Source organism: Fundulus heteroclitus, unplaced genomic scaffold (genome assembly GCF_011125445.2).
Source record: "Fundulus heteroclitus isolate FHET01 unplaced genomic scaffold, MU-UCD_Fhet_4.1 scaffold_96, whole genome shotgun sequence".
In the NCBI taxonomy this organism is placed as follows: domain Eukaryota; kingdom Metazoa; phylum Chordata; class Actinopteri; order Cyprinodontiformes; family Fundulidae; genus Fundulus; species Fundulus heteroclitus.
Genome location: NW_023397428.1, coordinates 832,339 through 856,944, shown reverse-complemented (window position 1 = coordinate 856,944; position 24,606 = coordinate 832,339).

Here is a 24,606-nt window from a genome sequence, read left to right as displayed (position 1 = left end):
ACAAGCGGCTGAAATGAGTTTTCTCCGTAGTGTGTCTGGGCTCTCCCTTAGAGATAGGGTGAGGAGCTCAGTCATCCGGGGAGGACTCAGAGTAGAGCCGCTGCTCCTCCACGTCGAGAGGAGCCAGTTGAGGTGGCTCGGGCATCTGGTCAGGATGCCTCCTGGACGCCTCCCTGGAGAGGTGTTCCGGGCACGTCCCACCGGGAGGAGGCCCAGGGGAAGACCCAGGACACGCTGGAGGGACTATGTCTCCCGGCTGGCCTGGGAACGCCTTGGGATTCCTCCTGAGGAGCTGGCCCAAGTGGCTGGGGAGAGGGACGTCTGGGCCTCCCTACTTAAGCTGCTGCCCCCGCGACCCGACCCCGGATAAGCGGAAGACAACGGACGGACGGACGGACGGACGGACGGATATTATTTGTTCTTTTATATCAGAGCCTCCATGGGACCCACTAGAACATGGGGACAAGTAAAAGTGAAATACAAGAATATTCTACAAAATGGTAGCCTTTAATTATTATACTTTATTTTAAAGGGCACTTGTTATGTCAAGAGATCCAAATTTCAGTGTCATTCCTTAGACACTGGAAGTAAAGGACACTTGCAAACTGGGAATTTTAACAAAAAAATCTTTATCCATAAAAAATTAAAATCTTCCTTTTCCAAGTCATCCACAGTTTACACGGTGAAACTGTATTGCTCCGTGTCTAGATAATCCATCCATAGTTTTTTCTAATACAATATACGGTTTGGCAGGAAGCAAGCCTTTCAAAGTAAAACTAAACTTCACAATAAAATGGCCCGAACAAATCTTCTTACTGAATAGGATAAAAATAAAAAGCAAACTATCACACAAATAACTTAAATATTTTAGATTTATGGCTCCAACCTTTTCCTCTTTAAAAGCCACTGTTAAATGATGTGTTTGTCTGTTTATAACAGCCACCAAGAAAATCTCTCTACAATTACACTTTCGTGCTGCGCTGAAGGATCCTGTCTATTGCGCAATACACGATTAATTCGAAAAACTCTGCAAATTATTCTTGCAGCTTCCGCAACAGGTTGCAGTCATAAAAATGGACATGGCTACGACAGACTTCCCTATCTCCTCCACTTATACAGCCGTGATCTAATCTTGTTTACATGAAATAAGCCTGCTCTCGAGCAGGCTTAAGCTGGCGCACATGTTGCTATGACAACAAGTGCATGATGTCTTTCGAAGAACCAAACGATCCAAGATCATGCCAAATCGTCAACAATGAAATCCTGCTAACTGAGTTAGCGACGTACGAAGAACGGACCCCTGGGCATTCCAGATGATAGGCGGGGAAACTCCTCAATCGACCAATTGGAAGGCATTATGAATGTGTGTATGTCTATATCTGTGTTTTCTCCTCTGCCCTGTTTAAACAGTGAAGAGACTTTAACCCAGGGGTGTCAAACATACGGCCCGCGGCAATGTCTGGCAATGTGGCAATAAGATGCCACGAAGAGCTCATCAGATTTGACTTTCACAAGTGGACAAGATAAAAGGAAGAGAATGATAAAACAATTATTGAAAAAGACATGTACTTTTTTTAATTGAAAATATGCAGTTCATATATTGTCCACGAGGGGCGCTGTGTTTTAATTAGCAGATTAAGCTTCAGGTGTGGAAAAATTCAAATAATTTCTTAATTTTTATCTGTTTGATGTATTTTGTCATGCAGGACAGTGTTTTTAAGTTCCAAAAATGTGAATAAATGTTTTTCAACATTGTATAATCACTGTGATTAGTTCTTATGCATAATGCACAAGTAAATGTTTAACTGAGTAAAAGTATTGTTGAAATTGCACATACTTTTCTTAAAAACGCTGAGGGTATTCATAATATATTGTGTAAAAGTGAAATTAACTTAATATAAAAATCAACAAGTCCACATTTATTAGTTCTATTTAGTCTTGCAATGAGTTAACTCGTGTGGCCCTCTTGAGATCAGATTAAGCTGAATGCGGCCCCTCAACCAAAATGAGTTTGACATCCCTGCTTTAACCGAACAACTCCAAATATGTCGGCAACCGTTCAGCATATAATCATCATTCTTGGACCGTTTATTTCAAGAAGGATAGGGGAACAATATTATTCATCTGTTGTTTTTGTTGTAAATATTGTAATAAAGGTGCAAAATATCATAAAATACAAGGGATATATATATATATATATATATATATATATATATATATATATATATATATATATATATATATATATATATATTAGTGCTGTCAGTAATCGTAAACCCATTTTAACGCAGACAATTTTTTTGTCGCCGTTAATCGCGCGTCAAAACACACACACCGTTCCCTTGTGTTTTTCCCCCAGCCGCACTCTCTGGACTGTGTTTCTTTTACCCTCGGCGCTTTCCGTAGTTTCAAGAGTGCTAGAGAACTGTAGCAAAACAGAATCGCGCTGCGCTCACTGTTGCCAACAGTGAGCGCGAAGTTTCTTTTACCCTCGGACACATGCGACACATGAGTCACGGGTTGCGTTTTTTTTGGGCAGGTTTCTGAAAGTGAAATAGCTTATTTGGGCTCTAAAATAAGTGACGAAATAGGGGTTATTAAGAGGCCTGCCTGCACTACATTTGAGTGCATCCAGCTGAAATATCCCTCCGCCATAGGAGCCGACAGTAAAGGCAGACAGAGCAACTCTGATCGTATTTTCTGCAGTTTACGGTGCAATAACCGGTGATAACTGCTGAAAGTAGATTACTTGGTGCAGATCACCATTTTATCAGACATTGCTTCTGAAGATGAGTTTTTAACATGCTGATAACATTGCAGAAACCCCAACCCATAACCCGTACTTTAATGCTTATTAATTTGTTGTCTGTGTATTTGACAAACTAAGGCTGAATCACGTTGCCAAACAAAGGACCTGGAGTTACTAATCAGTTCCTAAACAATCTCTTTCAGGGTATTGGGCTCCTGCCCAGTTGCAAGCAAAGTGTAACACTGGAATGACCTGGAAATTTAAAACCTTTTTCCAGGCTTAAACTCTATGAATATGGATATAAACAGCAAGCAAAAATATTCGAAGAAGTTATTGTTGTTGGTGTGAAAGCTCAGAATTACATGTGTGTGAGAGAGAGTGAAGAAATGAACAAAACATATGACTTTAATGAAATGTACAATTTTTATTAATTTATATGTTTATGCATAATACCATGTCTATCTTTGTTTAAGAGGCAAAGAAAATATACTGGCATGGTATTTATTTACACATTTGTTTACACACTGCAGTGTTTCCCGCAGGAATTTGCTTAGGTGAGTTGGGGGGGGGGGGGGGGGGGGGTTGGACAACACGTTTTCCGCGGACCGACTTGTGGAACATTTTTTTTGGAATGTTGGCGAGGCGGTAGCGTGAGTTTGGCGAGGCGGCCGCCTCGCCAAGATAGCGCTGCGGGAAACCCTGCACTGTGTAAACATCAGGGCGTCTTGATTAGTCATTTAGCCATCATAGTCCAGAGTTTAACATTTGGCACCAGGATGTTTTCATTCCAGTTCTGAAAAGTGCTTGAAAAATAACAAAATAAAAATATTTTTTGTACAACCATGTATTTTATTAGTGTCATTTATTGCAAAATTGCATATTAAAATGCCCAAACAGGCTATTACACTTTCAGAAATAAAAGGATAAAATATGCGATTAATCTCGAGTTAAAAAAAAAAAAAAAAATATATATATATATATATATATATATATATATATATATATATATATATATATATATATATATATATATATATATATGTTTCACCAGTAGGTGTCAGCCAACATCATTTTCTGAAAATTATTTTTTAAAATGTTGGTACCTAATACAAAAAATATTCATTAAAAATCAACGGTTTGCTTTAAAAAGCTGAAATTATTAATGGATCTCAAAGAGTGCTTTATCTACTTACGTGATTTTTTAAATGCCCATTAAAAAAGGGTTTGAGAGAAAAAAATATTAAACTTTATAGTCTTGCACATTTAAATTTCAGTGTCTTGTAAATAATTTAAAATTGCCTGGATTTTTACCAAACTGAAATCTATGTTTAGTCTGCATGTGCTTTACAAATAGAGGCCATTATTTTGGCGATTAAACAATATTTGTGAAAAATACATTGATTTTTCCATTTTTCAAACTTTTAACAAATCAGAGTGTGCAACTTTTAAAATCCTCAGTACATGCAGTGAGAAAACTGTTACACCTTATTCAAGGAATACATCCTGAAAATCTGAGATCGTTACACCACAAAATGGATTTTTGGTAATTCTTTGAAGTTTTCAAGGTTTTTTCACACTTTTCACATGTTAAAATCTGTTATGGTTTTAGAATAATCAGCACTTACATTTAGAGCTTGCTAGCTAACAATCACTTATTTTAGCGTTACTTTTTGAAAAAGTCAAAATATAAAAATCCGCCATGATAACTTTTTTTTATTTGTCCATGACACAGACATGTATGAAGTTTTGCGCAGATTGTACAAAAAATGTAGGAGGAGTTTAAGAAGAAAGGTTTAACCTTTGGACCCATGTAGCGCGAAAAGTAGCTGGGAAACGAAAGGTGTGCCAATTCCCTTTATGATGCAGAAACATCCAATAAACAAAATAGTTTGGTGGTTACAGGGCCGAAACGCATTGTCCTTTGTTATAGCACCCCCTAGCTGTTGAGGGGTCTGAATTTCTGGGTTTGAGTAGCGGTGCACGTTCTGTACTTGGATACCTGATTCAATCGATCCGTTACAAATCCACATGGGCCGCCCAACGGAGAAGAATATTTTTAATAAATAATTTAAAAACACAAGAAAAACAGTAGTGTTCTTTGCTCACAGAGCAGACGAACGGCATAGCCGTTCGCCTGTGCTGCAGGCTTGGAACCCCAAAATTATTAAATGACTGCATTACTGTACCTGAGCTGTGAGATATAAGGCAGACACTGTAGGAAACTCCTCACTTCAATCTCTTCCTGTGAGCAGCCTTTCAGCTCCACTGGTTTCTTCTCTGGTTGGAGTCTCAGCACTTCCAGGAGGATGGAGGTCTTTCTCTCTGAGAGGTCTATGGTCCAGACTGCAGGAGCTGACTGGAAAACTGACTGTAATGATGGAAGGAGACTCAGACCTGTTTTAGTCTCACAGTCCTTCATCTGGGAGTACAGATCCAGCAGGAAGTCAAGGCGATATTTGCCACTAGGATCTAAAAGTAATATTTCATATCTGCATACTGATGCTAACAGCTGCAGCATCTTCTCTCCTGTCTGCTGTTCTCTCTCTGCTGCTGCACAGAACAGATTCACTAAGAACCTGGTTTGTTCAGGAAGATCTGAGCTCCAAGGATCAAACCTGGAACAACAAGAAGGAAACATTTAGTGATGATTTGGTCTGAGCTGCATAAAAACAACCACTGACTACTGATGGACTCCATCTTGAACATGTCTGTCCTGGATGTGATGAAATTACATGTTAAACACATGTTTGATCAGAGCAGCTGTTACTGACTCACAACACAAACACTGATCCTGTGGCTCTCATCTCTGACTTATTATCATCTCTGGCATTTCCTGATGTTGGATTTAGTTTTTAGCTGCAGAGAAATTCAAGCAACCAGCAGCAGCTTTAACCGCATGTTTTTCTCTGTGTGTCAGAGGAGCTGTTAACATGGCTGTGTTGTTGTCACTGAGCTACAGAGTTCTTAGTATTCACATCATTTCATTATTCTCTCACACTGAAGACTGTCACATGTTTCTAAGCTGCTGCAGCTCAATATTTCTCCTTAAAACATGCATGTTGTCCCACATTGTTCTCTGGAAGCATTTGTTCCCACAGAGACCTTCATTCAGAGCAGTTAGACCAGCAGCCAGTAATGGTTCATGTTGCTGTTCTGACCACTGGAAACATGAGGAGGACTTAGACAGGATGGACTGGAGGAGGAAGACCTTGAGAAAACTGAACCTTTCACTGGATGGATAGAGAATACATCCATCCATCCTTTTTCTGACCTGCTTAATTCCTCATGGGGTCACGGAGGTTGCTGGTGCCTATCTCCAGCGTTCACTGGGTGAGAGGCGGGGTACACCCTGGAGAGGTCGCCAGTCTCTCGCAGGGCAACACATAGATAGACAGACAGTGTGTGCATGAACAACCATTCATGCACACACTCACACAAGGACAATTTAAAGAAGCCAATTAATCTAACAGTCATGTTTTTGGACTGTGGGAGGAAGCCCGAGTTTTATATCCACTAGATGCTACAATTTATAATTAAACTTGAGTTTTTAGATAAATCCTGCAGGTTTGTGAATAATCAGAGTTTAAAACAAAGAGAAAGTGAAACTAAAGGAAACAGCAGTTTGAAGACTAGAATGATTTGTAATAAAGAGGAAAAGCTGGAATATGTCATGGTGAAGATCTAAAAGTTATTTGGACTTTGTGGAGTCATATTTTTCTTCATTTGATCAAACATGCATGGTTTTATAAAAACAAGTAAATAAAATATTAAATGACTGCTTTACTGTACCTGAGCTGTGAGATATAATGCAGAAACTGTAGGAAACTCCTCACTTCACTCTCTTCTTGTGAGCAGCCTGTCAGCTCCACTGATTTCTTCTCTGGTTGGAGTCTCAGCACTTCCAGGAGGATGGAGGTCTTTCTCTCTGAGAGGTCTATGGTCCAGACTGCAGGAACTGACTGGAAAACTGACTGTAATGATGGAAGGAGACTCAGACCTGTTTTAGTCTCACGGTCCTTCATCTTGGAGTACAGATCCAGCAGGAAGTCAAGGCGATATTTTCTACTAGAATCTAAAAGTAATGTTTCATATCTGCAGACTGATGCTAACAGCTCCAGCATCTTCTCTCCTGTCTGCTGTTGTCTCTCTGCTGCTGCACAGAACAGATTCACTAAGAACCTGGTTTGTTCAGGAAGATCTGATCTCTGAGGATCAAACCTGGAACAACAAGAAGGAAACATTTAGTGACGATTTGGTCTGAGCTGCATAAATACAACCACACATTGCTCCTTATCCTAAAAAAACCAGCCTGTAGCCTCTATTTGAGCTTCTTATAATGGAAATATAAATGATCTTGTTAACATCAGACCTCCTAACAGAGAAATGATTAGTCAGTCATTTCATCATTGAACATCCACACATTGGCCCGTCTGCATGAAGCCACAAAACAGCGACCTGGACATCCTGCTGTTATTCATTTTCTGTTGTCATATTGGGAGAAATTATTGTCTAAAATCAGAGGCAACCAGACTTTCTCTCAGTTCTTTCTGAAAACGTTTCCACACCTATCCAGGAGTCTTTGTCAGTTCTGGTGGATCTCACTGAGCAACCTGTATTTGGAGCGCTGCTGTTTTTAAGGACATGGAGGCCCATCCTCCTAGGAACATTCTAAGTCAGATGCAAATAATGACCCTCATCTAAACTACAGAGCAATTAAACCTCTTCTGTTTGTTGTCTTGTATCGTCCACCAGGCCCTGACACTCAGTTTTTGGATCAGTTGTCAGAAAACTGTAAAAGTGCGGAAATCCTGAGTTCCTTTAAATCAAGATTAAAAACACATTTGTTTAGGATTGCCTTTTACTGTTCTAGTTAAACTGTTATACTGAAACACCATTAGTTCAACCTTTTTAGTCCAACTGTTTTTAATGTTCTATTTTGTTTCTACATTTTATTCCTACTTACTTTAATTCTGTTTTATTTTTCTATATTTTATTCATGTAAAGCACTTTGCATTGTCTCTGTATTGAATTGTGCTATACAAATAAATTTGCCTTGCTTTGCCTTGCTTTCTTATCTGATTTGGTGTTAAATACTGACAAGGTTATTATAGTGGGTGATTTTAACGTTCATGTTGACACTGAATCTGATAACCTTAGTGTAGCCTTTAAAACCTTCCTAGATTCAATTGGTTTTGCTCAAAATGTGCATAAACCGATGCACTCTTGGCTTCATACTGTAACGCCAGTTCAGGACGTGACAGCCAGCATTTCCCATGATGCAAGGTGGTCAAAATGGCCACCAACTCTCATCATGCAACACAGCCCAAAATGGCTGACGACCCTGACAACGGAATGACAGATAACGTTGCTTGGGAAAGGTATATAACCCAGCTGCACGCTGCGTTCCTTCTTCTTACTTGGCGCCCAGCCAGACTGGGAAGACACCACAGGTGTTTCACTCCGTGTGTTTCCACCCCACGCGCCACATGCTCGTTTTTCCTCACTGGTCCGAGATTTACCAAAGCAAACTCATCCCTGTGTTGAATAGGAGGTCGACTTTAAAAGTACTTTCTGAACCCACTTCGATCGAAGACTGAGAGCTGTTATCTCCCAGTGATTGTAAAAGGGACCACGCTTTTGTTTTGACCAAACAAAGCGTCCAATTGCCCAGAGAGAGAGACGAAGGGACTTCTCCTCCCGTTCCCCTGCTGTCCGACGCACGGCTCGCTGAGCTGAACAGGACCTGTAGACCCAGAGCACCCCTGGACCCCAGCCGGAGCAACATCAGAGTAAAGAAAGATTTCCCCTTTTTTATTTCTCTTTTCACCCATAAGGTAAATTAATTGTGCCAGGGCAGATTTAGGATTTTAGTTTAATGTTGTTTTTTTTACTGCAAGACGGAGTTTGTTTTAACTGCTGAATATTTTCAATGTATGTGCATGCATTGTGTAAGTGATTGTGGCTGTGTTGATTTGGGGTTCTTATAAGTGGCTCCACTGAGAGCCGGCTTTTCCATTCTTTCCCCCGTTTCTATCTTTCCTGTCCTCTTATCAGTTAAATCTCTTTGTGAACCTCGGTTCGCGCTCTGAATTTCTCATTCAGGCCGCCTCTTAATCAAGGCGCCACCCCACATCAGCGTAAGCGTCGATTACGTCATTAAGACCTCCCCCTTTACGTATCACGCAAGGTGATGCATAAAGGGTCACGTGTCATCATAGTGGCCATCTTGGGAGGGTGCAGCATAGCTAAGTTGTAGCTAGCTGTTGGAAAACATTCAATTCAATTTCAATTTTATTTATATAGCGCCAAATCATGAAACATGTCATCTCAAGGCACCTTACAAAATCAAGTTCAATCATATTATACAGATTGGGTCAGATTATACAGATTGGTCAAAATGTCCTATATAAGGAAACCAGTTGATTGCATCAAAGTCCCGACAAGCAGCATTCACTCCTGGGGAACCGTAGAGCCACAGGTACAGTCGTCTGCATTGTACATGGCTTTGCTGCAATCCCTCATTCTGAGCAAGCATGAAGCGACAGTGGGAAGAAAAACTCCCCATTAACGGGAAGGAAAACCTCCGGCAGAACCGGGCTCAGTATGAACAACAGTCATCTGCCTCGACTGATTGGGGGTTACAGAAGACAGAGCAGAGACACAACAAGAGAGACAAAAAAGCACAGAAGCACACATTGATCTAGTGATCTGTTCTACATTAGATGGTAGTAGCGGGTGAGCCGTCTTCTCTGGATGATGTCACAGTTAACAGAACGCCAGACCAGGTGTACCTACTATGAAGATAAAAGAGAGAGAGCAAAAAGTTAAAAGCTGAAATGACGACAGTCATTTCAATGTAATACAATGCAAAACTGGAGAACAGTAGAAATCAGTAGAGTGAGAAAATTAGACCCTGATGTCATCCAACAGCCTAGGCCTATCACAGCACAACTATAGAGATAGCTCAGGATAACATGAGCCACACTATAAGCTTTGTCAAAAAGGAAAGTTTTAAGATTAGTCTTAAAAGTAGACAGGGTGTCTGCCTCACGGACCAAAACTGGGAGTTAGTCCCACAGGAGAGGAGCCTGATAGCTAAAGGATCTGCCTCCCATTCTACTTTTAGAGACTCTAGGAACCACCAGCAGACCTGCAGTCTGAGAGCGAAGTGCTCTGTTAGGAACATACGGGGTAATCAGAGCTCTGATATATGATGGAGCTTGATTATTAAGGGTTTTATATGTTAGGAGAATTTTAAATTCTATTCTTGATTTAACAGGAAGCCAATGAAGGGAAGCTAAAATTGGAGAAATATGATCCCTCTTGTTGATTTTCATCAGAACTCTTGCCGCAGCATTTTGAATCAGCTGAAGACTTTGAACTGCATTTTGTGGACTTCCTGATAGTAAAGAATTACAATAGTCCAGCCTTGAAGTAACAAATGCATGGACTAGTTTTTCAGCATCACCCCTGGACAGAATGTTTCTAATTTTGGCGATATTCCTGAGGTGAAAAAAGGAAACTCTGGAAACCTGTTTAATATGGGATTTAAATGACATGTCTTGGTCGAAAACAACACCAAAATTTTTAACTTTATTACCAGAGGCCAAGTTAATGCCATCCAGATTAAGTGATTGATTAAGAACTTTATTTTTTGAAGACTCTGGCCCAAAGATTACAACTTCGGTCTTGTCAGAATTTAAATGCAGGAAATTTAAAGTCATCCAGCTTTTGATGTCATCAAGACATGACTGCAGTCGAAGTAACTGATTGGATTCATTAGGATTTATGGATAAATATAGCTGAGTGTCATCAGCATAACAGTGGAAATTAATCCCATGCTGTCTGATAATTTTGCCAATCGGAAGCATACATATAGTAAATAGAATTGGTCCAAGGACTGAACCCTGTGGTACTCCACAGGTGACCCTAGAGTTTGAAGAAGATTTATTATTAACATGAACAAACTGGAATCTGTCCGACAGATAAGATTTAAACCAGCCTAATGCTTTTCCCTTAATCCCTACAGTATGCTCAAGTCTTTGTAGGAGAATATTGTGATCAACTGTATCAAATGCAGCACTGAGATCTAACAGGACAAGTATAGACACAAGTCCATTATCTGAGGCCATGAGAATATCATTGGTGACCTTCACCAGAGCTGTTTCAGTGCCATGATGAGCTCTAAAGCCTGACTGAAACTCCTCAAGTAGGTCATTACTTTGTAAATGTTCACATAGTTGATTAGCAACTACTTTCACAAGAATTTTAGATAAGAAAAGAAGATTAGATATAGGTCTGTAATTTACTAACTCATCTTGATTAAGAGATGGTTTCTTAAGTAAAGGTTTAATAACAGCTACTTTAAAAGCCTGTGGTACATATCCATTTACCAAGGATAGATTAATCATGTCTAAAATAGGACCACTGATCAGAGGGAATACCTCCTTAAACAACTTGGTTGGGATTGGGTCTAACATACAGGTAGAAGGTTTAGATGAAGCTAAATCCAGCTGGACATTGAAGCGTCCAACTGGATTCTCAAAGCTGGTTGTCTTTTAATGCTGCTGCGTCAGTGCCGAGGTCTTGAATGTGATGTTTAAACAACTGAGTGAACTAAGATTTGCTACCTCTTATTTTAATCCATTTTTGACCTTTAATTTCCACATATACTTTGCATGTTTGGTTTAGTAGTAAGTAGAGTTTCTACGGTTGTTGAATCAGAGAATTACTGTAACAGAGAATTGCTTTTGGTTCAATAAAAGCAACAACTTGTGGAATAGTAATTGTTTGTGTTCATTCCAATTCAGGGTTGCATGGTCTTTCAGAATATAGAGTTACCTCTTTTCGAGTTAACATCTGACATTAATAACAGAGACACAATCATTGGATTGTGATAAGGAGTCAGGGTTTAAACTCTAATTGCAGTTATAATTTGAGTTATCAATGCTGCTGGATAAATATCATCAGCCAGAAACCAATCAGGCCTCCTGTTCCAGCATAAATGAGTCCATAACAGCTAATTAATAAGTCCATTAGTGGTATTTAGTCATTACAAGTTTAGAGCCTTGGAATAACCACCATTTGAGCCATATTTAGTTATAGCTACTATTTGAGTTTAAAAAGACTTATTATTACAATTATATTACCAAATTATAATTAATAATAATAATAATCATATTTAAACAGCTTCTGGTATAACAATACTTTAGACCTTGTACTGACATATGGCATTGATTGTGAAGAATTAACAGTATTTCCTCACAACCCTGTCCTATCTGACCATTTTTCATAACCTTTGAGTTTAATCTAACTGAGTTCTCCACCCCCAAAAAGGGGTTCCCTTATAGTAGATATTTTTCAGATAATGCTATATCAAACTTTAGAGTCTGTCCCCCTTTTAATATCGTCAATATTGCAGAAATGCCCTGCAGATGGCAGTAATGTTGTTTGTTCCATTCACAAATAGACACCTTTGTAAACAGTGTGACTTCCTCATTGCGTTCTGCATTAGACAATGTAGCTCCCTTGAAAAAGAAGGGGATTATTCACAGGAAGCTGGCTCCCTGGTTTAATTCAGAGCTGCGTTCCTTGAAGCACAATGTTAGGAAATTGGAGAGAAAATGGTGCTCTACGCACCCAGAGGAATCCTATCTAATCTGGAAAGACAGTCTACTGTTGTATAAAAAGACCCTTCGCAGAGTTAGAGTAGCATATTTTTAATCATTAATTGAAGAGAATAAAAATAATTCAAGATTTCTCTTTAGTACGGTTGCTAAACTTACCCAGAGCCACAGCTCTTAGCAGTAATGATTTTATGGGATTCTTCATAAATAAAATTCATTCCATTAAAAATAAAATATCCTCTCAAACATGGTTACCTCGTCCTCAGGAAGTGAAGCAGTGCTGAAGGAATACTTAGAAGCTGCACAGTGTTTAAACTGTTTAGAAGCAGTAGAGATTCTGAGCTATCTAAAATTTGGGCTTTATCTAAACCTTCTACCTGTATGTTAGACCCAATCCCAACCAAGTTGTTTAAGGAGATATTTCCTTTGATCAGTGGCCCAATTTTAGACATGATTAATCTATCCTTAGTAAATGGATATGTACCACAGGTTTTTAAAGTAACTGTTATTAAACCTTTACTTAAGAAACCTTCTCTTGATCAAGATGAGTTAGTAAATTACATACCTATATCTAATCTTCTTTTCTTATCTAAAATTCTTGAGAAAGTAGTTGCTAATCAACTTTGTGAACATTTAAAAAGTAATGACCTACTTGAGGAGTTTCAGTCAGGCTTCAGAGCTCATCATAGCAGTGAAACAGCTCTGGTGAAGGTCACTAATGATATTCTCATGGCCTCAGATAATGGACTTGTGTCTATACTTGTCCTGTTAGATCTCAGTGCTGCATTTGATACAGTTGATCACAATATTCTCCTACAAAGACTTGAACATACTGTAGGGATCAAGGGAAAAGCATTAGGCTGGTTTAAATCCTATCTGTCGGACAGATTCCAGTTTGTTCATGTTAATAATAAATCTTAAAACTCTCAGGTCATTTGTGGAGTACCACAGGGTTCAGTCCTTGGACCAATTCTATTTACTATATATATGCTTCCGATTGGCAAAATTATCAGACAGCATGGGATTAATTTCCACTGTTATGCTGATGACACTCAGCTATATTTATCCATAAATCCTGATGAATCCAATCAGTTACTTTGACTGCAGTCATGTCTTGATGACATCAAAAGCTGGATGACTTTAAATTTCCTGCACTTAAATTCTGGCAAGACAGAAGTTGTAATCTTTGGACCAGAGTCCTAAAAAATAAACTTCTTAATCAATCACTTAATCTGGATGGCATTAATGTGGCCTCTGATAAAGTAAAAAATCTTGGTGTTATTTTTGACCAAGAAATGTCATTTAAATCCCATATTAAACAGGTTTCCAGAGTTTCATCTTTTCACCTCAGGAATATCGCCAAAATTAGAAACATTCTGTCCAGGGGTGATGCTGAAAAACTTGTCCATGCATTTGTTACTTCAAGGCTGGACTATTGTAATTCTTTACTATCAGGAAGTCCACAAAATACAGTTCAAAGTCTTTAGCTGATCCAAAATGCTGCAGCAAGAGTTCTGATGAAAACCAACAAGAAGGATCATATTTCTCCAATTTTAGCTTCCCTTCATTGGCTTCCTGTTAAATCAAGGATAGAATTTAAAATTCTTCTTCTAATGTATAAAGCCCTTAATAATCAAGCTCCATCATATATCAGAGCTCTGATTACCCCGTATGTTCCTAACAGAGCACTTTGCTCTCAGACTGCAGGTCTGCTGGTGGTTCCTAGAGTCTCTAAAAGTAGAATGGGAGGCAGATCCTTTAGCTATCAGGCTCCTCTCCTGTGGGACTAACTCCCAGTTTTGGTCCGTGAAGCAGACACCCTGTCTACTTTTAAGACTAATCTTAAAACTTTCCTTTTTGACAAAGCTTATAGTGTGGCTCATGTTATCCTGAGCTATCTCTATAGTTGTGCTGTGATAGGCTTAGGCTACTGGAGGACATCTGGGTCTATTTGTCTAGTTTTTCCTCACTCTATAGAGTTCTACTGTTCTTCAATTTTGCATCGCTTGTCGTCATTTCAGCTTTTAACTTTTTGTTCTCTCTCTTTTTTCTTCATAGTAGGTACACCTGGTCTGACGTTCTGTTAACTGTGACATCATCCAGAGAAGACGGATCACCCGCTATTACCATCTAATGTAGAACAGATTACTGGATCAATGTGTGCTTCTGTACTTCTTTGTCTCTCTTGTTGTGTCTCTGCTCTGTCTTCTGTAACCCCCAGTCGGTCGAGGCAGATGACCGTTCCTACTTAGCCCGGTTCTGCTGGAGGTTTTTCCTTCCCGTTAATGGGGAGTTTTTCTTTCCACTGTCGCTTCATGCTTGCTCAGTATGAGGGATTGCAGCAAAGCCATGTACAATGCAGACGACTCTCCCTGTGGCTCTACGGTTCCCCAGGAGTGAATGCTGCTTGTCGGGACTTTGATGCAATCAACTATTTGAATGAACAGTTGATTGCATCAAGTTGAGTTAATTTCAATAAAGACCACCATATCTTATCTTATCTTTTTTCCCTTATATAGGACATTTTTTTTACCAATCTGTATAATATGATTCATTTTTACTTTGTAAAGAGCCTTGAGATGACATGTTTCATGAATTGGCGCTATATAAATAAAATTGAATTGAATCACTGCCCTGGGTCATTAGAAGCTATTGCTTGGTGTGAGTGAAGTACTGAGACTGCTGATGTAATCTCTTTGGAATGTGTGGTTTACGTGGAGTCATATTTGGCTCCATTTGATCAAAGATGCATAGTTTAATAAAAACAAGTAAATAAAATATTAAATGACTGCATTACTGTACCAGAGCTGTGAGATATAAGGCAGACACTGTAGGAAACTCCTCACTTCACTCTCTTCCTGTGAGCAGCCTGTCAGCTCCACTGGTTTCTTCTCTGGTTGGAGTCTCAGCACTTCCAGGAGGATGGAGGTCTTTCTCTCTGAGAGGTCTATGGTCCAGACTTTAGGAGCTGACTGGAAAACTGACTGTAATGATGGAAGGAGACTCAGACCTGTTTTAGTCTCACAGTCCTTCATCTGGGAGTACAGATCCAGCAGGAAGTCAAGGCGATATTTGCTACTAGGATCTAAAAGGAATCTTTCATATCTGCAGACTGATGCTAACAGCTGCAGCATCTTCTCTCCTGTCTGCTGTTCTCTCTCTGCTGCTGCACAGAACAGATTCACTAAGAACCTTGTTTGTTTGGGAAGATCTGAGCTCTGAGGATCAAACCTGGAACAACAAGAAGGAAACATTTAGTGATGATTTGGTCTGAGCTGTATAAATGCAACCACTCATTGCTCTTTATCCAAATAAAACCAGCCTGTAGCCTCTACTTTAGCTTTTTTTAATGGAAAGAAAATGATCTCGTTAACATGAGACCTCCTAACAGAGAATTTATTAGTCAGCCAATTTATCACTGAACATACACTGGCCCATCTGCATGAACCTGAAGGACAGCAGCCTGGTGATCCTGCTGTTATTAATTTTCTATTGTCATATTAGGAGAAAGTGTTGCTTTCTGCATTTACTTTATTTTGCATGATTATGTTTTCCCATTTGGACTCCGAGGAAAGAACAACAAATGTCAGCTAATCAGCACAAAATGCCTCCCTTTACCTCAGAGGACTTTGACAAACGTTTACAAAAAATAGCTGTTATGGAGATGAAAATTCACCAGCTTGAAGTAATTGTGGAGGTAAACACATTAGAGAATGACACAACAGCTCAGTGACTCCAACAAACTGATCATCGATAGAATTAGGAATAAACCCTTGAATGCTCTGGCCGCAAGGCCAAAAGGAAAAAGGAAGAACCTTTGATCAAAACTGTATGAAGTTGAATTGGATATGAATGACTTTTCCAAGGGAGGTTTGTGACTAGAATTTTAATGCAGCTAAAAGAGGAATTTTGAGGAGTTTCATAATATCAAAAAGCCACATTAAACACGTCATCTGTTGCACAATCATTTGCTGTTATTTGATGTGTGTGTTTGTAGAGTGTTTGTAGAGATCGATATAATCAAATTCTACCTTCTACTGGAATTTTTAAAATGTACTTCCTACAATGCCACATTAAAGCATTAGATTAGAGTTAACTTTACTGTATAAAACTTATTTCACCACCAGTTGGCAGCATTGCATCATTTTCTGAAAATTATTTTTTCAAAATGTTTTCCTCTAATATTTAATAAATTCATTTAAAACTTTACTCTAAAATTCTGAAAATATTCACAGATGTTCAAGAATGCTTTCTCTAAGCACATGATTTTTTCATGCCATTTCGGAAAAGATTTAAGGAGAAAAAAACTTGTAACCGTTGAAGTGTTGAGCTTGTAAACTTCAATGTCTTCAATGGGTAAAAATCGCCTGAATTTTTACCAGACTGAAGTCCACGTTTAGTCTGAATGTGCTTTACAAATAATGGCCATTTTTATTGGGATTGAACAAAATTTGTGGAAAATACATTGATTTCTCCATTTCACAAACTTTTAAAAATTTAGAGTGTGGGACTTTCAAAAACATCAGTACATGCAGTGAGAGAATTGTTACACCCTATTCAAGGAATACATCCTGAAAATCTGAGATCGTTACACCAAAAAATTGATGTTTAAAACATTTTTTATTCTTTTGTTTATTATTATTATTAATATTTTCCAGGTTTTTTACGCTATTAGGCAATAGGCCCCGCCCACTTGTTTCAATCATTACCATATTTAATGTTTTAGTTCAGCGCTTTGACTAGAAGAGAATAAAGAAGGTTTTGTAAAATTCCAATCAGCCATTCTTGCATTGTAGATTTCTTGACATCACAGCGCCCCCGAGTGATGGACGATCCTCAAACGTAGAACACGTGTGCAAAATCTTATTTGGACTATGGGTTATGAAGGACATGGTAAAATCTGTTATTGTTTTAGAATACTTACAATAGGGTCCTCTGCTATGGGGTAAGAGAGCTTTCTAAATAGATTTGTACATAAAAGGATAGTTGTGTCCATATCAGTCAGAAGTTGTGCATAACAAACATTTGTAAACTCATAATAATTTAAATCACATTCAAAAGATACAACATACGGTTTAAATAGTTACAACTTCAATAACTAATAAATACAAATTTCAAGTTTAAATTTGTGCTTTACTCTTTATGAACACAAACAGCAGCAGCTGCTTGAGAATACGGATTTTTTCTTTGAGAATACGAATTCACAACAGTGGTCTGACGTCACGGTTTCCAAGGCTGGTTAATGGAGCACAGAGTGCGAAGATAGGAGCCGCGCATGCGTTCTTCAGACTGACCGTCTCAGAATGCACCGCGGCTGCAGCTTCATTCCAGACAGCGCAGAGCTCACAGTGGTAAGTTAAACACTCCCTTTTCTGCTGCTGCTGTTCTTCAAAAGTACGTTTTCAGGTAGTTTGAAGCGAGAACATTATACTTTTAAGCTTCCCTACGTGGCCTGTTTACAGAGTTAGTGCGTAATTTTAATAAAAAGTCCGACGTTGAGCGTCTGTGCCAACTGGTAGGTTTTTTAAGACTGACAGCCTATTTCCTACTTTTATCTTTAAAAAAAACAACATTGAGGATGGTATTAAACATGTGATCATGTTGAAATTGTGACTATTTATCTGTAAATAATTAAAATGAAAACACAATTTTTATATATTAGTAACAGTAAAGGGAGTAGAGTTAAGCTACTTTGTCTAACCTTCACAGCATTGTTCATTAAGGAAAAGTTATTTCTGTCTGTCCACCTTTACAGCGATTAATCTAAATTATGTGCAGTTAGTTCAGTTAATTCTTTCAGTCAAATGGTAGAAATACCAGAGAAGGGAAGCCATTTGTTACATTTACTACTATACATTTGACCCTTTCTTTCTTGAGAACTATAATAATCTGCACGTTAACCACATATAGTTTTATGGTGTGAAAAGGTGAGAATCGAAAAAAACAATTATGGTAACATTTGGCATTTTTTATTAACAGGAAGAAACAGAAACAAAATATGCGAGGATAAACACTTCTGTGCCAATCCTCCAAATATTTTTTAATGAAGGGGACCTGAAACCAGCCTTCAGGCTAAGAAGGGCCACCATCGTCCTCCTCCATCAGCTGCTGCCCATCAGAAGGTCCATGGATGGCCACAGGAGATAGAGGTGCTGGTGACCCTCTGCTGGCTGGCCTGTGGTGCATCCTATAGGGAAACAGCTTGCCAGTAAGATCTCTTACCTTCTTGTCCTTAAATAGAGCCAGCAATGACACACAATTGATACATAGATTATATTAATTGGATAGAAGATTAAGACAGATCAGCATATTACCTAAATTACAAGTTAATTTTATATTTGGTACAGGTCTAGTGGAGGCACGCTACAACAGGCACCACGACAAGGCTGATAAACATCACTGAGCGCGCCTTTGGTGATCTGAAGACACGGTGGCGTTCCATCTTCTTAAGGGCGCTGGAGGTCTGCCTGACGTTTGCCCAAAAAGTAATCGGCGCCTGCTGCATCCTCCACAATATTAGTATAGCAGCAGGTGACCAGCTAGATGAGGAGGACGAGGAGGTTGACCCAGAGGAGGATGACCATCCCGCGGCTGAAGGCTGCATGTTTAAGTGAACATGACTACACCTGACCTAATGTAGATCAGTTCTAGTCATGTACACATGCTGCTTCATTTCATTTTTTTCACTACCTGTAAAAATACATAAAATAATCAGTAAATTAATTTCCATTCCAACTATTTTTAATTGTATGTTTGTAGGTGTTGTCTATTTGTATAAGATGTGAATAGAAGTTATTTCTTTGTTTTAAACCACGTTAGTAACTGTTAATTTGTTGAATATGTTACACCTTCATTCTGTTCCAAAGTTAAAACATTTGTCTAAAATAAATATCTGTATTTTTTCATATATTGTTACTATTGTTTTCTTTCCCACTTTCTTCTCTCGATTCTTCGTGTCCTCACTCAGAGGAAACTCACTTAGATAGGAAAAACATTTATAGAATTTATTTATAGATTTATTTATAGATTTTATATTAGGGCTGGACGATATAGAAAAAAAGCATATTGATAAAAAAATGCATATTGATCGATAGATAATTATCAAAAAGATTTAAAACCTGGCTCTTATAATATTGCTAAATCACTTACTTTTAATATATCACACACAAACACTCAATCCAAATTTAATTCTTATTTAACCAACATTTTTAATTATAACTGATTTTTTTTTTTTTTATGAAAAATGACTTAACTTAAGAGACCTGGGTGATGTTATTAAATACTGACAAAGAATAAACTAAAGTCACCGGCGCTGTTAGAGAAAAACTTGCAGCCCGGAACTTTATATCATGGATCATGAGTGGCGAGTAATTGTTTGAAGCCAGGTTTTTCAGCTGCAGAAAACAGCAGCACACCATCACTATGAAGCACGTTACTGCATGCGTGATGTCCTTACGCCGCCAGGACGCTTTGTCATTTTATCACAAAGAAGGAAGCCCAGTTTAGCTGCTGTACCTGCTTTGTTTTGGAAGAACTTCCATAAGATTCCTAAGAAGATGACGCGCAGCAGCGCGGGGCTGACACAGCTCGCGCTGCTGCGGTAGTGAGCGGCTTAGGTGATGAAACAAGTTGGTTGCGTTACCAGACTTTGTTTTTACCGGTTCCTTGCAAATGTTACAGTTCACTGTGGTTTTATTTCTGTCAGGCTGGCGAACAAGTAAAACCCCGTTTTGGGACAATTTCCTCCGCCGCTCCTTGCTGCGACATATTCACATGCTCTGTGTTGTGGTTTGAGAGGGCGGCGCTTTGTGACGGCGTGCCTGGGTCCGCGATTACGATTGGTTGAGAGGAAGCAGTGACTGTAGCATCAACTAATATAGGCTAAGAGGAAGGAAGGAAAACTGTCTCTATAACCAACTTTTATCGATCCTTTTTTCCCCTTATTGTGCCACACGTCTTTCGACTGATATATATTGTTATTAAATTATGGTCCAGCTCCATTTTATATGCTGCTGTCATTCTTTGGAGACATTTACAATTTATTCCAGCAATTATTGAGTTAATAAAGCAACACGCGTCAGCCTGATAAACACAAAACAAATAAATCACTATTTTTTTTAAATTACGCACTAACTCTGTAAACAGGCCACGTAGGGAAGCTTAAAAGTATAATGTTCTCGCCTCAAACGATCTGAAAAGGTACTTTTGAACAGCAGCAGCAGAAAAGGGAATGTTTAACTTACCACTGTGAGCTCTGCGCTGTCTGGAATGAAGCTGCAGCCGCGGTGCATTCAGAGACGGTCAGTCTGAAGAACGCATGCGCGGCTCCTATCTTCGCACTCTGTGCTCCATTAACCAGCCTTGGAAACCGTGACGTCAGACCACTGTTGTGAATTCGTATTCTCAAAGAAAAAATCCGTATTCTCAAGCAGCCGCTACTGTTTGTGTTCATAAAGAGTAAAGCACAAATTTAAACTTGAAATTTGTATTTATTAGTTATTGAAGTTGTAACTATTTAAACCGTATGTTGTATCTTTTGAATGTGATTTAAATTATTATGAGTTTACAAATGTTTGTTATGCACAACTTCTGACTAATATGGACACAACTATCCTTTTATGTACAAGTTTATTATGGAACCGCTTTTACCCCATACTCTGCACACAGTGCAAACGAACGGCATAGCCGTTCGCCTTCGCTGCGGGCTTGGATCCCTAATAATAAATTTAAAAACACACGAAAAACAATAGGGTTCTCTTCACTGCAGACAAACGGCTATGCGTTGCATAGCCCGTTTTTTCTGCACCGCGGGATTGGAACCCTAAATAATAATTATTGAAGGAACCAAAGTGTCTGTGATCAGATTAACTAAATATAGCCTATCATGTTATAAGTGCACACTTAGATTATAAATACGCTGAAGGGCTTACTGCTTAGACAGTTTTGTGTTTTATCTATAGGGTTGTGGTCTGTTAAGCTTGATGGTCAAACAATGTGTAGGGCAGAGTCTTTAGTAAAATGATGGAAGGGCAGATCAGAAGGATTAACATTTAACTTTTTTTCCGTATAGCTTAATTATGGTTCTCGGCTTTGTTTTAGACAGTGTTCTCGATGTGCTGAATTACAGGGGGAAGACAAAAACACTAGACGCTCAGAAACAAAGAGAAAATCATTGCTTTTGCTGATTAATAATTGTGTTAGACAAAGTGTAAATCAGGTTACTTTAAAGATTCACCAACTGAGATTTGGAAAGTTGTATGTATTTAAAAGCATTAGTAACTGTAATATATTAGGATGGACCCAAAGACAACCCGAAAACAGGTCAGTGACACTTGAATTGTTTTTATCTAAGGGGGATGGGGGGGTTGCACGGGCTCTCGGTACGTGCAGCTCACTCTTACCGGCTGGCAGCTCCTGAAGGCAAAGTGGCAGGTTAGCGACCAGCGGAGGCAGACAGAAATGTGAACTAAAAGCTAGGTCACTAACCTGGCCATGAACTGGCTCATCTGGGTGCTGTTTTGGTTCCAGAGAATGGCGGAGTCCGTGCAGGTGTTTTCCAAGGCCGTTAATACAGGTACTGTCCAGGTCTGATAACGGGGAGGTGAGTTAATCCGGCGGAGGTTTCCAAGGGAGAATCCAAAGAGGGTTCCAGGTCCAAAATCCAAAAAGCAAAGACAGTTAAAGGGGGCAGGCGATCTCCGGTACTCACGGGCAGGCTGGGTCAGAAACACGGGCGGGCAGTCCAGGATCCAGAGGCTGACAAGCAGCACTCAGGTGGGCAGACAAAAAAATCCCCCCAGAGAGGGGTTAGGCTGGCTCAAAAAACAGGGCTACAGACAGGTTGGGCTACAGACAGGCAGACGGGTACTCAGAGCTGTGGCTGGAAGTTCTCACTGTGTTGGCTCGAGACGTTCTGGCACTGGAGGCTGAGAAGGACAGAGCCTTTAAGCAGGTAGGGTGGAGTCAGAACAGGTGTGCTGATTGCAATTAGCAGCTCCAGTGCCAGGAACGTTACACTAACAATGAATTCACATTGTCAAAAAGACCAGTAAAAAATCTAAAATCTAAAATAAGTCAACAATCTATGTATTAATGAGACAGATATAATTGTACTCCTTTGGATACATTTTCCTTTGTTGGTTTTCTTGTATTTCGGTTATTTCTTTGTTAAATTTGCCTTTATTTTTGGAATCTCCAGTGACTTAAAGTAACTACATCCAAGGTAGTTATGCAGATAATTTGTAAGAAGGACATGTTCTGAACAAAATTACTAAAAAGAAAAAGAAACAAAATATGTTGTTTGCTATACCCAGGATTAGCCAGAATTTAGTAACATCACATCAAAATGACACTAATAGGGGAGTGGTTAGAACATTGAGCTTGGGTCCCAGAGGTTCTGAGTTCAGCTCCCACAGACTCCCTGAGTAAGACCCTTAACCTCCAATTGCTCCCCAGGCGCCGCAGAGTGGCAGCCCACTGCTCCCCGAGGGGATGGGTTAAGATGCAGAAGTGAATTTCTCCGTTGTGAGATTTATAAACTTCAATTATTAGGACCAGGTTTTGACTGCATGCCTTACCTAAATTGTAATATTCTGGTTTCTGTTCTGGTTTTATTTTTGAGTCATTTTACTCTCCTGCTTTAGGTTCTCTGGTTACTTTGAGGTTTTGTCCTGTCTGGGTTTATATTTACTGTTAGTTTCTCCTGTTTTGTCATCTGTTTTAGTCTTAGCTTTATTTTCTGTTTTAGGTTTTTACTTCAGGGTGATTTTGTTTCTTAGCAAATTTGGTCTAGATTCTGTTCACTTGTCCTGTCGGCTTTTTAGCTTTGGTTTCTGATTTATTTCTTGTTTTCCTGCACTGATGTCTGGTTTAATTACTTACTCTGCAAAACTGCCTTACTCCTCCCCCTGTTGTAATCATCTCTGACCGGTTTCACCTGCTTCCTCCTCCATGTAAACTGTCGAGACCAGACATCAGTGCCAGGTCGTCTTGTTGAGTGTAGGTGAGTTCTCTTCTTGCAAGTTCTGTTATGTTTTGTTTTTTGGATTTTGAACCACCTTGTCTCCAGAAATCTGTGCCATCCCGTTCTGTCTGTTCCTGCCTGGTCTGCCCCTAGAATCCGTCCGCTTCTGTGTCGTTTTTTTGGATTGACGGTCCTTTTTTTTCCCCCTGTTTTGCTTTTTGTTAATAAAAAGATCAAACTGAACCTCTCCTGGTCTGGCTGAATTCTGGGTCTGCTTTCTCAGTTCATTACATAAATATTAACATACATGTTTTTTCTGAGCTATTGCTTTCCAGAAGCTGGATGGAGAACCTGAAATACCACCTTTCTTCCAACAGAAGTCTCTGAGAAGTGAGGTTTTGCAAGTGTATGCTAAGAAGTCATAATCAAATTTGGACATGCAGGGATAAGCGGATATGACTAAATTATGCTAAATTTTAACCAACTTATGTCAAATAATATTGATATCTTCCAGCAGAGGAAAGTGGTGGCTTTATAATTTTTGTTGGTTTTACCTTTCTACTAACCGGTATTAACACTTCCATCCTGCTCTCTGCCCTTTTCTTTGCAAAAAAAACTGGTCAATATAATTGGAATGTGCTAAAAAAGAGATTTTAGTCTCTTTTTAGACATTCTTAGATGCTGAGTGGAGTACCAAACTGTACAGCAATGACATATCATGACAATGACATGAGAGGCTGATCCTGGGGACAAAGAGAGAAGGTGATGTCATTGACTTCTGCCTAATCCAGTTTTTGGTTAAAATTTTAAGCAAATACTAAGGGTTTGCAAAGGCTGCCTAAAAGTTTGACGTGAAAATGTGATGCTACAAGGTTTTAAGAGAAAAGGTCTGTTTTTTTATTGTATTTATATTGCTGTAATTTCCCTCTGAGATTATTAAAGTATATCTGGATCTGGATAAAGAAGACGAATTCATTGTAAATTATTTTGCTTATTTACATCTTGTAGGGGTTTAGACCAGGGGAAAGGTGAAGACCTTTCCAGGGTCGCTGTGATGGCTGCATTTACAGCCACACATATGTGGTAAAAATACCATTTATGTAATTTAGTTTCTTTTTCATATAGGGCTTCATTTACAGAGACATTTCATTATTTGGAATTTATCACCATAACACTGTATTTTAAAATTAGTGTGCACATTTTGCTTTACCCCGTTTTGTTATGACTGAGTTTTTCAGATGCTCTAGTCCAGCAACCTGCGGCTCTTT